Below are 16,298 nucleotides of genomic sequence, written 5' to 3'. Positions count from 1 at the left end.
AAACATAAAAAAATAAAAAAGATGCGACTGAAAAAGAGAAGGAAAAAGAAAAATTTTCACCCAAAAATTTAATTTTCATTATCGCGAGCATCATTTTTTCTTCTTTTTTTCACAACTTTTATTAGACCTAATGCGATGGTGGATTAGTCCATTCATTATATGATTTATTCTGGATAGCTAGACTGTCTAGTGAGCAGTAAAGTTGTTCTTCCTGCCTGCTCGAGAAGAGAAGTACTGGAGGTAAAATATTACATTCACATATTGCATTCCTGTATGATAGAGTCTATGCGCCGGTTGACTTCAGCATCCACCTATTGCATTGTTAGCTGCTTAGTCCGCTGCCCGATTCTTACATTCTCCGTAAAATATAAAATGACGACTTTTTAAAATAAATTGAAGCAGTCAGAGGCATTTTTCCACCCACTCTGGGCTCTCTTTATTTCTAGTGTCAAATTAACCACTAATAATATTGTACATATAAAATTATATCTATAGTGTTTTTTATCAGTGTAAACAAAAAATTTCAGATCTCTCAGTAATCCTCTGACGGCACAAAATTTTCACCCAAAATTTTTTTTTCATTATCGCGAGCATAATGTTTCCTTTTTTTTCACAACTTTCATTAGACCTAATCCAATGGTGTATCAGTCCATTCATTACGTGATTTATTCTGGATAGTTAGACTGTCTAGTGAGCAGTAAAGTTGTTATTCCTGCCTGCTCGAGAAGAGAAGTACTGGAGGTAAAATATTACATCCGCCTATTGCATTCCTGTATGATAGAGTCTACGCGCTAGTTGACTTCAGCATCCACCTATTGCATCATTAGCTCCTTAGTCCGCTGCCCGATTCTTACATTCTCCGTAAAATATAAAATGACAGCTTTTTAAAATAAATTGAAGCAGTCAGAGGCATTTTTCCACCCACTCTGCCACTCTGGGCTCTCTTTATTTCTAGTGTCAAATTAACCGCTAATAATATTGTACATATAAAATTATATCTACAGTGCTTTTGATCACTGTAAACAAAAAAAATTTCAGATCTCTGGATAATCCTTTGACAGCACAAAATTCTCTAGAAAATTCTTCTAAGGCTCCAAATAACTTTAGGGCTTTATTTTTTGTCTTGTTTATATAATGTGCAACTAGAGAAAGCCAAAGTACGTCTGAAATTAAGTTTCAATGCTTTAGAAACTTGTCAAGTAAGCACGTATCATGCTAACTCGATTACTTAGCATGATGTACATGTACCACTACTAGTAGTCAAACCTACCAGTACCACATTGCCATAATCCTTATTTTATTTTAATTTGCATATAACACCCTATTTTTTTTAATAAAATTATAATTTATACAAATATGTAGAGAAAATATTCTAAATTAGGTTTGAACTAACACCACACCGTAAGAATATTCTACTAAGTAGAGATATTTTATTTCTAAAATAACTAAAATACATTTACTTATAAAATGACTAAAATGCCCTTAATATGACTTGGTTGAGAATTTTTTATATTATTTTAGTATAATTAATTTAACTCAAATATTTAATTAATTTTAACTAACCGACAGAGTATTTTCTATATATATTCGTTAAATTATAGGGCTCGATTTATTAATAGTGAAAATATAGAGCGTAAACCATAATTTTATTAAAAGACAAGGTATTATTATATACAATTCTATTTTCTTTTAGCTCACCCAAATCTCTTGCAATGCAAAGTCTTACGTGGCAAGTAGCTTTTTACCTATTTTTTCTATATCAAACAAAACATATAGTACACGTTGGCATAGAGAATAGCAAAAGTCAGATAAAAACAAAACACCAATGGTAAATTATTCTTGAATTTTATACTAGTCAATAAATCTAATTGAGCAGTCTAATCGGCTAGCTTAATATATTTTAACATTCTTCTCTCTTAAGTTAGATTATTTTTACGTCCAGATTCTTCCTCAATTTGGTGAAGATATTCATCTTGAGAGCTTTGGTGAATATATATGCTAATTGATCTTGGATCTTACAATATTTGACATCGATTTCACAATTATTTGCAAAATCTCGAATGGAAAATTGATGCTGGAGTTCTTCAAAAGTTTACCTTAGCTATAATTCTCGATAACTTGCCGATGTCAAGGAAATATACTTTGTTTTTGGAATAGAGAGAGTGATAAAATCTTGCTTCTTTGAAGAATATAATTTTGCACCGGAGTCGACGTTGAAAACATAACTGAAAAACACTCTTGCTATTGCTAGTACTTCCACCCTAATCACTGTCACAACAGCCAACTAAGTATGAATTGTTAGTATTGGTTAAGTAATATCTTAATCCAAGTTACCACTAATATATCTCTAAATTTTATTTTCCTTATATTTAGATAGCATATTCTTCTTGGTGTTTCCATAAAACTGCTCAAAAGACTAACATAGTACAAAATATAGGGTCTTGTGCCTGTCAAGTACATGAGGCAGCAAATATGACTTCTATGGAGAGTAGCATCAACAACTTTATTATCACTTTGCTTACTTAATATAAAGCCTACCTACCCCTATAGCTTATAGGTGAAGCATCATCCATTCAGAATCTCTTCAAAAGATTCGTTGCATACTATGGAAATAATATCTCTACTTTGTTTAAGTTGGATGCCATGAAAGAAAATCGGTGCATCATGTTTCTTTTAAAAGCTTCACAAAAATTTGGACTATTGCCGGTGAAAATCAAATCATCAACATAAATATATGTAATTAAAAACTTATCATATGCGCCTTCTTTGATGTATAGAGTATGCTCAAATAGATAAGTTTTGAATTTGTTCTTCAAGAAATATCCATTGATGTAATTGTATTATGCCCTCGGTTCTTGTTTCAAATCATACAGGTCTTTTTCAACATGCACATTCTTCATGTAGCCTAGAGGTTGATCAATATATATCTCTTCTTCAAGGACAATATTTAGGAATCTTGATTAGACATTTATTTTGAGCCGCCAAAGCTAAGACTATGCGAAGAGTCTCAAGCCAAACAACAGGGGAAAAGACTTTATTGTTGTTGACACCATAGTTTTCGTTGTAGCCTTTTGCCTCACTACCTTGCTTCTCCCCCTCACTAGTGCCAAATACATCTCGGCCTCGGCCTCCCCTTTTCTCACTCCCATTAGCGGCAACCTTGTTCTTGTCAAATCCTTTTAAGCCACCGTCCTCTTCCTTATCAGCCAACCTTTTCCCCTAGCCCTAGTGGCTGAGTGGCAATGGGTAGTCGTTGGTGATTGTCCTCCTGCTTAAGCCTTGCATGTATTGTGAGCTAGGCTACCTCAAGCCACGTCGACTACGAGCTAAGCTTAGTCTTTTTTTGGCCGGAGCCTAACCCATTTCTGGGTGGGCCTCGGCGAAGCCCATCATGGGTGGTCTTAAGTATTTTATTTATTTATTATATATTAGGAAGTTGGTGGTAACTCAGCTTTTGTCACAAAAATCCCATGGATGAGTGTGAATTCCATAGTGAACCCAAATCTAGATTGGTGCCTTCTTGTTAGTAGGAGATTTAGCATATCTAAGCGATGCATTATTTTCTCTTACTATTATTCCCTGATATAATGTATTAGGCTATACTTTAGAATGGTTACATTTGGCATGATAGCTTGAACTTTATAGTTGACATGCTCTCAGTTTGTGAATCCAAATAATCAAGCATGTTGTTTGCTAAGAGATAGAGAATATAATGTTGATTGAGGAGAGTCAAATCCTTTAGCATATTTAATTTGAAGACTGAAGGGTAGGATGACGTATACGTAGCGGTACTAGATGACGTAGGGTAAGAGCGTCATTGAATAGCAAGTCATAATTTTGGCATAGCTGGTGCAATAATATTGAACGAAGGGCTCGATTAGGTGGTAGTGAGGCACGATGTTGACTCATAGTGATGGGCTACGAGCGAGATTCTTAATCTACGGTGGCGAACAATTAGTCAGCTATTCGTCGGATAATAGGAAGGCAATTATACTGCTAGGATCTATCTCCCTTGGAAACACTTATGTTAGACAAGTACAGGGTGATGGACGGTGGGCCCAATATCAAACGTGTTGAGTAGTTGTGGTGGGGGTGGATCGAGCTAGCATGTGTTGGGTCGGACCATACTATAGTGCCGCTTGTTAAGTGTTAGGCTTTTCTATATTTGGCATATGTTGCAGATTGACTATTATCGTGACCGAATTAAGCTCAATAGCACTTCCACTTAGTAAGGCATTAGCCCCGTTTACTTTCTTACAGTATTTTATTTTGTAAAGGGTTTATATTTTTCTTCTTATTGTATCTTCTTTTGATACGATTCGGACTTTACCGATATCGTCTCGAGCATGGATACAATTTATGAGTATCTTTTATTCTTGTTTTAGTGTTTATTTCAGAAAAAAAATAAGTTTTCTATAGGTCGCGTTAGAACATGAGTGGGTGCATTCGAACGCGCTTGCGAACGCCTGCATTAGGTTCGCAAAAATAGAGAACACGAAATGTGCGTTCGAATGCGGGAGGTTTGCATCGACAGAGAACATTTTTTGTGCATTTGAACGTGTTCGACCCCATTCGAACGCGGTCGATAGAAATCCACTATTTCAAGGGTTAATAATTATAATTTTGAATTGTTTAGTTAGCCTCTTAAGGTGTGGATGGCAACCAAAGAGGCATTATTGAATGAATTGAGTTTTTCTCTAATATTCTTCTTCTCCTTCTCTCTCGTTCCCTCATCCCTCGGCTCCGTCGCTTCTAGCCTCCCTCAACCGGCCACTCACCCTAGCCTCTTAGGGGCGGCCCACTTCTCACCTTTCTTCAAATCTATCTACCTTTGCCCTAACCCTTCCATCATCCATAATCCTGCCATCATCATTTTACACATCGGGGCCACCCCATTACCATCGGCCTACCGCCTCCATAATCCACCTTGGATCTCGTGCCTCCATCCATGGATCCATAAATAGATTTTCTGATGTTCGTCTACTTATCTGACGATATCTCCAGATCCCGCTGTCTGATTTTTTCTGAAATTAGATTCGTTGGAAAGATCTTTTTCAGGGCTACAACATATGAAAACTTCACGTTGATCCAATGGATAGATCATCCGGAATCCTCTTCCAAAATTCCATGCTAGATCCTGTCTAGATCTGAAAACGGAATAGATCAAACTTTAGCCCAAGGGGAGATCATATCATGTTTTTATTATATACTCTTATATTTAAAGAATTATATCCCTCTTGTTGTATTTAAATACTTCTACCCCTCTTTTTATTATGTACCCTTTATCAAGTTAGGGATGTTTCAACTAATAATGTTGCAACTTCATGTACCACTTATATACCTCTCTTTGAATTTCATAGCTATATCTAATTTTTTTCTATTAAAATTTATAATAAATTACTTTCCATGATTTATCAACTGACCTTGGTGGCCCTCGGGATTAGATTTACTATTTCAGTGATCCTCGAGACAGCAGCACACTCCAAAGAACAATGTAGCAACTACAATCAAAGGTTTCTATATGAATCCCATCCTTTGACAGTACAAAACTCTCTGAGAATTTCTTCTTAGGCTTCAAATATAATCTCCGTGTTCACCTTATTAACTAGGATTTTTTTTTTCTTTATACAGGTGCGCTAGAGAAAGTCCAAGTTCATTTGAAATTAAGTTTCAATGTTTCATAGTCTACCCGAGGCATTTAAATTGCTTTTCTCGAGCATTTGGATGCCCTAAATTTTTTAGCTAATGTAGCTATGAGTTCTCAAAGTGTTTGAACACTTTCAGAACATTCACAAAAACGTTCGAACGATCCAACAACGTTTACTTACTATTGAAAACATTCAAACACTCATAAAATGCTTTCTTACTATTGTAAACTTTCAAAAAACATTCAAATCGCTTGTAAAACACCAGCACTGAATAAGTTGTGCCAATTACAAATTCCTTGGTGTTCTCTTATTTCATGCTCATACATAATAATCTAAATACATTAATTGGAATTTTCTACACTAAATACATAAAAATTTCTCACTTCGTTTTTCCCTTTAAGTTTTCCAACGTCAATCATTGTCTTTGTGGTAGTTATTCTTCTGCTCTACATCCATGCTAGCTACTACCATGGCCCAACTTTAGGTGCTGTTTCTTGGCAGTTTTGTTTGCTAATAAATGATCCACAGAGATCCAATTTCCACCCATTGGTTACCTACCTACACCTGGGGAAGGCAGAGAAGGAATATTCTATCTTATACTTTTAAATTTCCTAGTTACCATATCCAATGAGAGAATTTTGCTTCAATTCTTCTTTCCAATGCTTAAATTTTTCAAACTGTTCTCTAATCAAAGGGGTTTTTTTTTTGGGTTGAGATTTTGACTATTTTATATAACCGCTGACTAGGATGATGACTTTCAAATATAAATTACTGACTGAAAAAGTTATCAAATTTTAGGATAAATATTTTCACGGTGACTTCTAAGATTTAATAATTCTTTTAGCGATTATAAATTTTTATATAAGTCGTTAACACGGAGAACAATTTATATTTAGAAATTTTTTTTTTCTAAAGTGATTTTCAGAAACAGTGATATATATGGTAGGATTCTAACCACAAACAATTTGTAATCCGGAGGTTTCCTTAACCAATTTCCTCAGATTGTAAAGGAGAAGTATAAGGATAGATGGTTATAATCAGATGCCACTACTCCCTTCTTTACACCTCCTCTTACCCACTTGTACACTGCTGAATGGGAAAAAGGGTTTCTCATCTGCAACCAATCACAAGAAAAGAGTCTAAATGTCTACAAGAGATAAATACTATCATCACCATCACCTTCTCATAGTATTTGATCTCTTGGCATCAATCTTTATCCAAAGTTTAGCATGAAATGAAGCATTTAATCCATGAACAGCGTCCCTGCACTGAAAATTTTAGACTACTGCACTGAAGGAAATGAGAAAAGGAGCTAAGCACGGAAATTATTGCTCAGATGTTATAATTAAACTTGAAATGGAACAACAATTTAGCTACTAGTTTGATCCCTTTGGCATCAAAACATCCAAAATTTCATAGTTACAGAAAAAGAAAGAAAAAAAAAAGACGAGCAAAAGATTACTCTCTCTCTCTCTCTTCTTCCTCTTCCCCATCCAGCTACTTTAGAGCTACTGCTGCAATATATATTGCTTCTCCTGTTGCTAAAGTTCCATTGGTAATATCTTGATAAATAAAAGGACATCCATCATCTATTATGCAAGGGATTTGAACCATTAGGCACTATTCTCTTGCTACCTTTGACGGTAGTGTCGTTCTTCTCGGCCAAAGCGAGTTGCTCACAAAGCTCAATCTTCTTCAGCTTGCATCTACCAACACCGACGGTAACTACGTTTGCATGGCTGTTCTTCCTGCCAATCTCTCGACCAAATCCAGGTGAAGTCATCACGGCGACGACTAGAAATAGGATCGCGACAAGGGCTGCTGCGATCCTCCTCATGTCCAGTTGTAGAAGACCCAGTTCAGCAAATGCTCTAGATTAAACTAAGTAAAGTTTTGATGGACGTAAAGATAGAGATAGAGAGAAAAGAGAGGAGGAGAAGAACATGAACAGGTGCTTAAGGCTAAGGGAGGGAGGAGAGGAAAGAGGTGGCCAAAATGAGTTCAAAGAGGGCAAAAACTAAGCTTCCTCGCATACATCCACCCCTCTTGAGTAGCTACTTTACCAGACCACATTTATGGGTCTTCAATTCTTCTGCACATTTAAGTCCTAGAGAGAGAGAGAGAGAGAGGCATAGTAAAAGAGAGCTCATATAAAGAAACACCTACATCCAGCCACCTTTAACATAATGGAACAAATGGGGAGGAGAGAGAGAGAGAGAGAAATAGGAGTAATTTCTTCCATTCCATTCAATAATTCCCTTTCTATTCTCTCTCTCTCTCTCTCTCTCTCTGTAGGGCAGTATTAATGGCAATAGCAAGAGAGAAGGAGGAGACAGAGGTCATGGTAAAGAGGGAGGATTGCTGGAGTCAAGAGAGACAAAAGGAGAGGAAGGGAGGCTTCTGCCCTCCAAACCCGCCATGGTCTTCTTCTTTACTTTGGTTCTTTCTCTTTGGTTGGGAGCAACTGCTGCACAAAACAACAGCACTCTCAACTACCACTTGGACTTCATCTAGATTGCATATTATATACAAATGTATTATATGGGATGCTTCTTTGATTTGCTATGTGTTTGTCGCCTTTAGGTCTATGTTTGTGTGTATGTTTAGGCTATTGAATAGAGCTTATGAATCTTTGTAGTTGAACCCTAATTCTTTGCAAATTCCACTAGTTTAAAGAAGAAATTCCTAGTTTGTTCTAGGATTAGAATGTGCATGTCTGTTTGATAAAGTATGTGCAGGTGTAAAGAATATGTAATTTTCTACTGTAGAGTAATTAGATTAATGAAGCAGTTAGTTGATTCATTGATATGACTAAGCTATATATTTGAGGCTTTAGTCTTACCATAGATCCTAAACTAAGTCGATTCATTGATTTGACTAAGGAAAGATCTCATCCTAGTTCCTAATAAAAAAATATTACATATTAGATGATTTACTAATAGCCTAGTTCTTTGTAAATTCCACTAGTTTAAAGAAAAAATTCATATTTTGTTCTAGGATTAGAATGCATATCTGTTAAGAAAGCATGTGTAGAATATGTAATTCTCTACTGTAATTTGATTAATGAAGCAGTAGGCACTAAGCTATTTGAGGGTTTAGTCTTGCCAAAGTCCCTAAATTACATATTAGAGGGTTTACTAATACCTTAGCTACTTCCAACAAATTTCATTGTAAATTATTATCTGCTATAAAAGCTTATGCTATTAGATCACCTAGAACTCACCTATGTTCTAGTGATCTGATACCCTGAAAAGTCTTTCGCCTTCTCAAGGTAACAGATCGCCTTGCAGATGTTTGTATATAGAAAAATGGTGTTCTAGCTGTTTGAATGCATCTTGCACACGTTAGCACATACAGAATTGCATATTTGACGGTTCAAACGCGTTCACATATATAGAAGTGTATATTTAGCTCTCTTTTTGACAATTTGCATAGTTTGATGGTTAGTTTGGCAAAGAAGTTTGAAAAAAATTTCGCATCTTTTCTCATCACTTTTCATCTCTGTCCTAATTTACTTTATGTCTAGGTCCACCTTGTCAATTGAAGCATAGATTTTAGTATCTCTTCTTAGGACTTAGTGTATTATTCATCACTTTATGCTTATTTTATCATGCACTTGATTTGTTTGCTTATTCGCTTTAGTTATATAGCTTTGTCGTGATTCGGATATTTGACTTGCTTGATCAAGTTTTGGAAGTTACTTGCATATATGACTAAGAATTTATTGCATATATTTACTTGTGATGAAATTCATTCTAGACATAATTAATTATTGAAATTCATATATAAAAATTGATTTGGGAACTATTTTTGAAATTGAGTATCAAATAACTTTAATATAATAGATATGCCTTTCATAAGGTTTCTAAAATTTAATTTGGGATTTTTTTGTGAATTCTAGAGTTTCTTTAAAAATTGTGTTTTGTCAAAGAGGAGGGCAATATTTTTGTAATAACAAATTCATTTGTTACGATTCAATCATGAAAATCGAGTCAGTTAAGTTGAGTCGAGTCAAGTCTAGTTAGTTAATTTTTTATTATTACTTTAAAATTTAAATTAAAGCAGATAATCTATGAATGTAAGCCCAAAATGGTGAATTAGATTTGACCCGCTATGACTCAACTCTTATAAATACGAGTGGTTATGGATTATTTATCATTGTGGAATGAATATCAATTTAAGTTAATTTTATTATTTTCATATTTACTGTTCAATCGTAGTCCTCTGTTTTCATATCAATAGATCTATCATAAAATCCTAACTCTACCTTCAAACCGTAGCCTCCCTCTTCCTCCACGAGCCATCCACTCATAATCTCCGACCTTCACCATCCCACATTAGTATTCTCATTTTTGTCTAATTTTGACATTCTTCATTATTTAATTTTTTTTATTTTTTCACTCTGATCTTAGAATTACTTTATTTTAAAGCCACTAGATTTGTGACTTCAAACGCTACGACCCATAAATTTTTTGGATTTTTGTACAAACGGATCATTACACATCTAGTCCATGACATCATCGACAAATTTAGATAAAGTTAAGTTATATAAAGTATATTCAAATGTATAATCAAGTCGTATAACTTACGGAATATCAAATCACGTGAAAAAAATTTAAATGTTTGAACTAGAGTTTAGAACCTCATTCAAATGTGGTTAATAGCATCTAGATGACACAGTTCGATCTCTTTTGCACGAGCCACCCTACTATATTGCCGTTCATCATTCTTTGACAACCGTCGCAATATCGTATATTTTCACTTATGTCCTATTATAATTTTCCTTCGTTGTTTTATTTTTAAATCTTTACCATGACTTCCAATTCACGTAAAACTAAAGCTATTAGAACACTAACTCAAAAAACTAACAACTATAAAAATCTAATAATTTTTTTACTTCTAGATCGGTCAAAGATCTGATTCGCAACATCCTCGACATTGTATCTAACTTAAATATTTTGCACAATTGTCTCGATGTGTTTTTGTTTTTTGAGAAATATAAATTTGCCTGAATGTGTTTTGCTTGGGTGATATTATAAATCTTTTGAACAATCATTGACCAGATAGTTTGCTAAATTTATAATGAAAATAAATTTTATCTATGAATATTTATTTAGATTTTGATTGTTTAACTTATCGATCAAATTGATTTTCTTTACAAACTTGTAAAATTTTTGTATTTCTTTACAAGATGTTCATTAATCATAAGTAAGTACTTGATCAATTAGAATGATTTTATAATGACAAGTTCATGGACTCAAAATACTAGTAATTGTGATCTATAATGAAGGACTTATAGATGCAAAGAAATCAAAGAAATGAACGAAGAACAAATCAAATTGGAGAATAATTTGGGGGGAAAAATGCAGTGTTACATGTATAAATTTCTTAATTTAGTACACTAGCTGACATCAAAATCATGATATTACAAATGGATTAAAGAATCAAAGAATGGGTTCTAGTTCTATTCGTTGTTGGATTCTCTTTAAGCAATAGAGCACTCGGCTGGCAATCCCTGAGGGAAGCGTTTGGCATCACTGCAGTAGTTATAGATCATGTAGTTGCTCTGCACCCACTTCATCCTCTCTTGGCTCGTCGAATCCAACTGCTGGTTGAACCAACCAGCATCAGGCGAAGTAGTGCTGGTTTTAGCATTGAAATCTCTATAGGATGCAGTGAATGGGGCTTTGCTCCAGTCCGTCTTGATCAGCCCACCCCTCGTAGCCCAGTCCTCTGCATTCCATAGGCTGGAGTAGATCCTCATCGGTTGCTTCTTTGGAAATGCGATTCCTCTGGATTCCAGATTCTTGAAATCTCTGATGGGTATGTTGTCCACCATGAAACTGAAACATATAAAGATTCAGCATATATAGTAAAAATTTAATATCATTAGATAAGGATGCATTATATTATATTAATACTCACATGACATGTTGTGGATTCCAGAGGATGGAGTAAGTGTGGAAATCCATGGTGGGATCAAACCAGAGGTGGAACTGCATCTCTCTGTTCCCCTTCCCTGGGTGAACACATTGGTGTGGAGAGTGTAAGGATCACCGCTAAGGTTCCCAAGGAACTCGAAATCGATCTCATCATGGGTTGGTCCTTGCGAGGATAACTGCAATGAATCATACCATATATTAATCACTTTAATCTTTCAACAAAGTTGGTAAGGTAGAAATGCTAGTAGGACTACTCACATAGTATGCAGTGACAGTGCCAGCAGAGTTTCCTGGTACAAGCTTGAGTTGCATGTCGATCTTGCCAAAGAGGTACTCCTTCTTGGATTGGAAGCCAGAGCCAGAGGTCTTGTCAAGGGAGAGGGAGAGGAGATCGCCATTGTTGAGAATCTTGCCACGGCCATCACCCCAGGTGATGTCGAAGTCTTGATAGAAATTGCCAGCAGAGGCAATGGCGAGAAGGGACGAACAAGCTAAGAGAGCAAATGGCAGGGCCATGAGAGCATTGGAAGAGGAAGACGAAGCCATGTTGAAGTGGTGGAGAATGCAATGAGGAGGAGGTAGTGATGTAGTAGAGAGTAGGGAGGGTGGTGGATTTATATAGGAGGTGATGGAATGGGATGCGAAGTAGGAAGGAAGTGGGATGCTTCACTCTTTTGTACTATTATAATGCTTATGAGTTGTCAACAGAGAGAAGACAGCAGTGCTTGTGGTGGATTAATTTAAAACTTGGAAGAGGGGAGAACGTGTTTGGAATCTGGAGCACGCGGTGTATGAAGGAATGCATGAATGAAGTCTTTACGCTTTAATTGCGTTGATGTGGTTTTAGATCTGGGCGTGAAGTTTCTTTCGAGGGAAATTATTGATTAATCTTTATTCGAGAAAAAGTGGTCGTCTCGTGAAAAGTTAATTGCAATGTCCAGCTGGAAGTAGGAGAATTCGCTTTATCCGGTCAGGAGTTGTCTGTTTAAATTCAACGTAGGAAGAAGTGAGTTTTAAAATAATTACGAAAGTGATTCGTTCTCGATGTTAGTTGAAAATTTATAAGACCTCGCAGGGGATTAGAAGTTTTTTTTTTTCATATTTATTAATTAGAAGTATTACATTCAAGACTTTGAGGTGGATCTTGCTACACTCACGAATAACATAACTAGCTAGGAGATAAGCCTAATAGTTGTTACACCTACTCAGTATACACAGCTCTAACAAAGGAGAGAGTATTAATCCACCTGATACATTCATTGATTATCGGTCCAGTTGAAAATTATGACCATTGACTGCATTGAGGACTGTCTGCGAATCTGAGAAGATCCAACAATCCTCCTCCGTCGCAAAGGATTGAACCCTTTCTAGGCCACGTAAAAGAGCCAATGCCTCTCCCTGGAGAGCGCTCTGACAGTTTCTAAGAATATGGATTTGCCTTCTATGACTTGGTTCAGATAGGAGCTAATAAAGATTCCAATGCCTCCTATTAGATTTTTATTGTTGGCAATTGTGTACAAAATATTCTAAGTGTATTTATACATATATATGAGCTTTTATACAAGTTTAGAAAGTATCTGTTTTGAAGAATTGCAAGATTATTGGAGAAAAGTTTATAAGTTTACATCGCGTTCACACCGCGTTCGCAGCGCGTTCTCATGCGTTTACACAGACAAAGAGCAGCGTTCATAAGTGCGTTCGAATGTGGGCTCATGCGTTCAAACAGACAGAGAGCAGCGTTCACAAGCACTTTCAAATGCAGGTACATGCGTTCACACAGACAGATAGTAGCGTTCACAAGCGCGTTCGAACGTGGGTACATGCGTTCACACAGATAGAGAGCAGCGTTCACAAACACATTCGAACGCGGGTACATGCATTCACACAGACAGAGAGCAGCGTTTCGAAGCGCGTTCGAACATGGGCTCACACGTTCACACGATAGAGAGGCAGTGTTTACAAGCGCGTTCAAACGCGGGCTCACGCATTCACACAAACAGAGAGCAGCATTCACAATCGCGTTCGAACGCGAGTACATGCATTCACACAGACAAAGAGCAACGTTCACAAGCGCGTTCGAACGCGGGCTCACGCGTTCACACAGACAGAGAGCAACGTTCACAAGCGCGTTCGAACACGGGTACATGCGTTCACACAAACAAAGACCAGCGTTCACAAGCACGTTCGAACGCAACCTGTGAAAATCAGGTTGTTGCGTTCGAACACACTTGGGCCCGTTCGAACACACCTGAGATCAAGTCAGGTCGCACCCGAGCCGCGTTCGAATGCACCTACGAAGTTTGTAATTTTTGGACTTTCGTGAGTTCGGATAAGACTTGGATTTGGCTCTATCTTGGAGATCTTATATAAGTATAGTGATGCTCTAACTCTAGGGTGGTTGAAGAAGCAATTTTGAAGGAGACTTCTTGAGGCTACATCGGTTCTTCAACTAAGGTCCTACTCTTCTAAAAAGCTTAATCTTTCATCTTAAGGGCTATCTAGACGAAAGATCAATCTCGAGGGCTATTGAGGTTGGATATCAATCATGAGAAGCAGTGAATCGTGGATTCTAACGAGCAAGACTGAGAAGAACAAAGTCGTGAGGATCGATGGTTTGTCTTGTGAGTCAGTTTTGTAACTGTTACTATTCTAGTGATTGGTTTTGATCCGAGTTTGGATCCGTAGTTTTTTCCCGTTTGGGTCTTTCCACATTAAAATCTTAGTGTTCATCTCTGCTTTCATTTTTAATATTTTTTCGAACTTTTACTTAAGCAAACAAGTGATATCATTGCCTAAGATTTAGATACATACGTATGTCTAGGGGTTTCTTCACCTCCCACTAGGCCACCTTGCCAAGCGGCATCTATTCAATAGATAATGTTTCCTGGATTTATGTTCTCTGGAGTGCTTTCTTCTTGATCAGGACTTCCTTCTGTATCTAAATCTGCTCGAAGAAACCACTGCTTAAGCACATCTATTTTTGTGCTCACATGAGTGGTTTGCTTTCTCTAAAGATTACATCATTCCTTACCTTTTAAATGCACCCAAGAAAGCAAAGGCATACTCGAGTTACTCCGTCATAAGCTGACTTTATAGTGACAGCTTTAGTGACTTTCCAGATCAGTTTCTAGATTCGCTTTTGATCAGCCGATGAGGAGGAGTTGAGCCAATTCCCATTCGATAATGAACAGTACGCTAACTTACACGAGAAGACACTGGATGGCAATGGCATCCAGACAAGTTTGTCCGGGATGAAAATAGAAGCTGGACCAATATAAGTGATGTGCACACACCTAGATCATTATTGTTCCCGTTTGCCTCAAAGCTGTTAGCCCTTACTCGGTCAACCTGAGTCACTTAGGTTGGTTGAATGCTAACCTTCTTACCTTGACTCTAGTTAGACCTGGGTTTGAAAAAATCTAGATACACGTATGTATCTAAATCCTAGGCAATAATATCACCCTTTTGCTTAAATAAATGAGGAATAAATATTAAAAATAAAATCAAAGATGAACAAGATTTTTACATAGAAAAATCTAAACGAAAAAAAAATCACGGATCCAAACTAGGATCAAAATCAATCACTAAAATTCTAGCAGTTACAAGATCGACTCACAAAACAACTCGTCGATCCCCACGACTTTGTTTCTCCAAAATTTTGGACATTACGTAGGTGTGTTTGAACGCGGCCCGAACGGGCTGACTTGTTTCTCAGGTACGTTCGAACGGGCCCATATGCGTTCGAGCGCGATGAATTCATTTTCATTGGTTGAGTTCGAATGCGCAAATACACTCCTCTGTATGTGTGAACGTGTTGTAAACGTATGTAGAGTGCGTTCGAACGACCCTTGACTATGTTTGAACGGCAAAAAGATATTCTCTGTATTTGCGAACGTTTATGCATGCATTTGAACAGCCTGAATGCATTCTCTATATATGCGAATGCCAGTACATGCGTTCTCTGTATCTGCGAACGCCTATGCACTCGTTCGAACCGCCTTAACGCGTTCTCTGTATCTTTAAACTCCTTAGTGCACGTTCGAACGCAATGCGAATACAGAAACTTTTCTCCTCTAATCTTAAAAAATTTTAATATAAATATTTTCAGAACTTATATAAATGCTCATGTACATGTATAAAAATATTTAGAATATTTTGTACACAATTGCCAACACTAGAAATCTAACAGGGCCAAGGAGGAAACCATACTTTATACTTATCCTAATTTCTACATGCTTATACATAAAATCTAAACACATTACATGAATAAAAATTATGTTTTAAAATATAATTTATCAATTATATAAGTATAAATAAAACCTAACATACCTAATCAGGGCCAAGGAGGAAACCATACTTTATAGGTTTGGAGAGGTCGAGTTCCTATTAGTCACATGGTGGTGTCATCAATAAGCAGCAGTCTACCAACTATAGTGTAGGGCTGTCAAGCTCGACGAGCAGCTCAGGCTCGGCTCGGCTGAAGCTCGAGTCTGACTTGGCTCGGTCAAAGCTGAGCTGAGCCCGAGCCGCTAAAATTGGCTCAAAATTAATATCGAGCCGAGCCTGAGCTAGAGCTGGCTCGATAGTCTCATTAAGGTGCCCCACCTCCTCTTCCTCCTCCTCCTCCTCCTCCTCCATCTGCAGCAGCAATGCCATAGCTGCCACCTCCTCCTCCTTCGGCAGCGGCAAGCAGCCGTGGTGCCACAGT

General features: G+C 36.9%; 1 pseudogene; it reads right to left on the bottom strand.

The window, feature by feature from the left end:
- Positions 1-10,998: 10,998 nt before the first annotated feature.
- Positions 10,999-12,193, bottom strand: LOC140799794 (xyloglucan endotransglucosylase protein 1-like; annotated as a pseudogene).
- Between the last annotated feature and the right edge of the window lie 4,105 nt (positions 12,194-16,298).

Source organism: Typha latifolia, chromosome 13, assembly GCF_019914945.1.
Source record: "Typha latifolia isolate L0001 chromosome 13, TyphaL0001v2, whole genome shotgun sequence".
NCBI lineage: Eukaryota > Viridiplantae > Streptophyta > Magnoliopsida > Poales > Typhaceae > Typha > Typha latifolia.
Note: the sequence above shows the minus strand (reverse complement) of the source record. Positions and strands in the feature narration are given on the sequence as shown.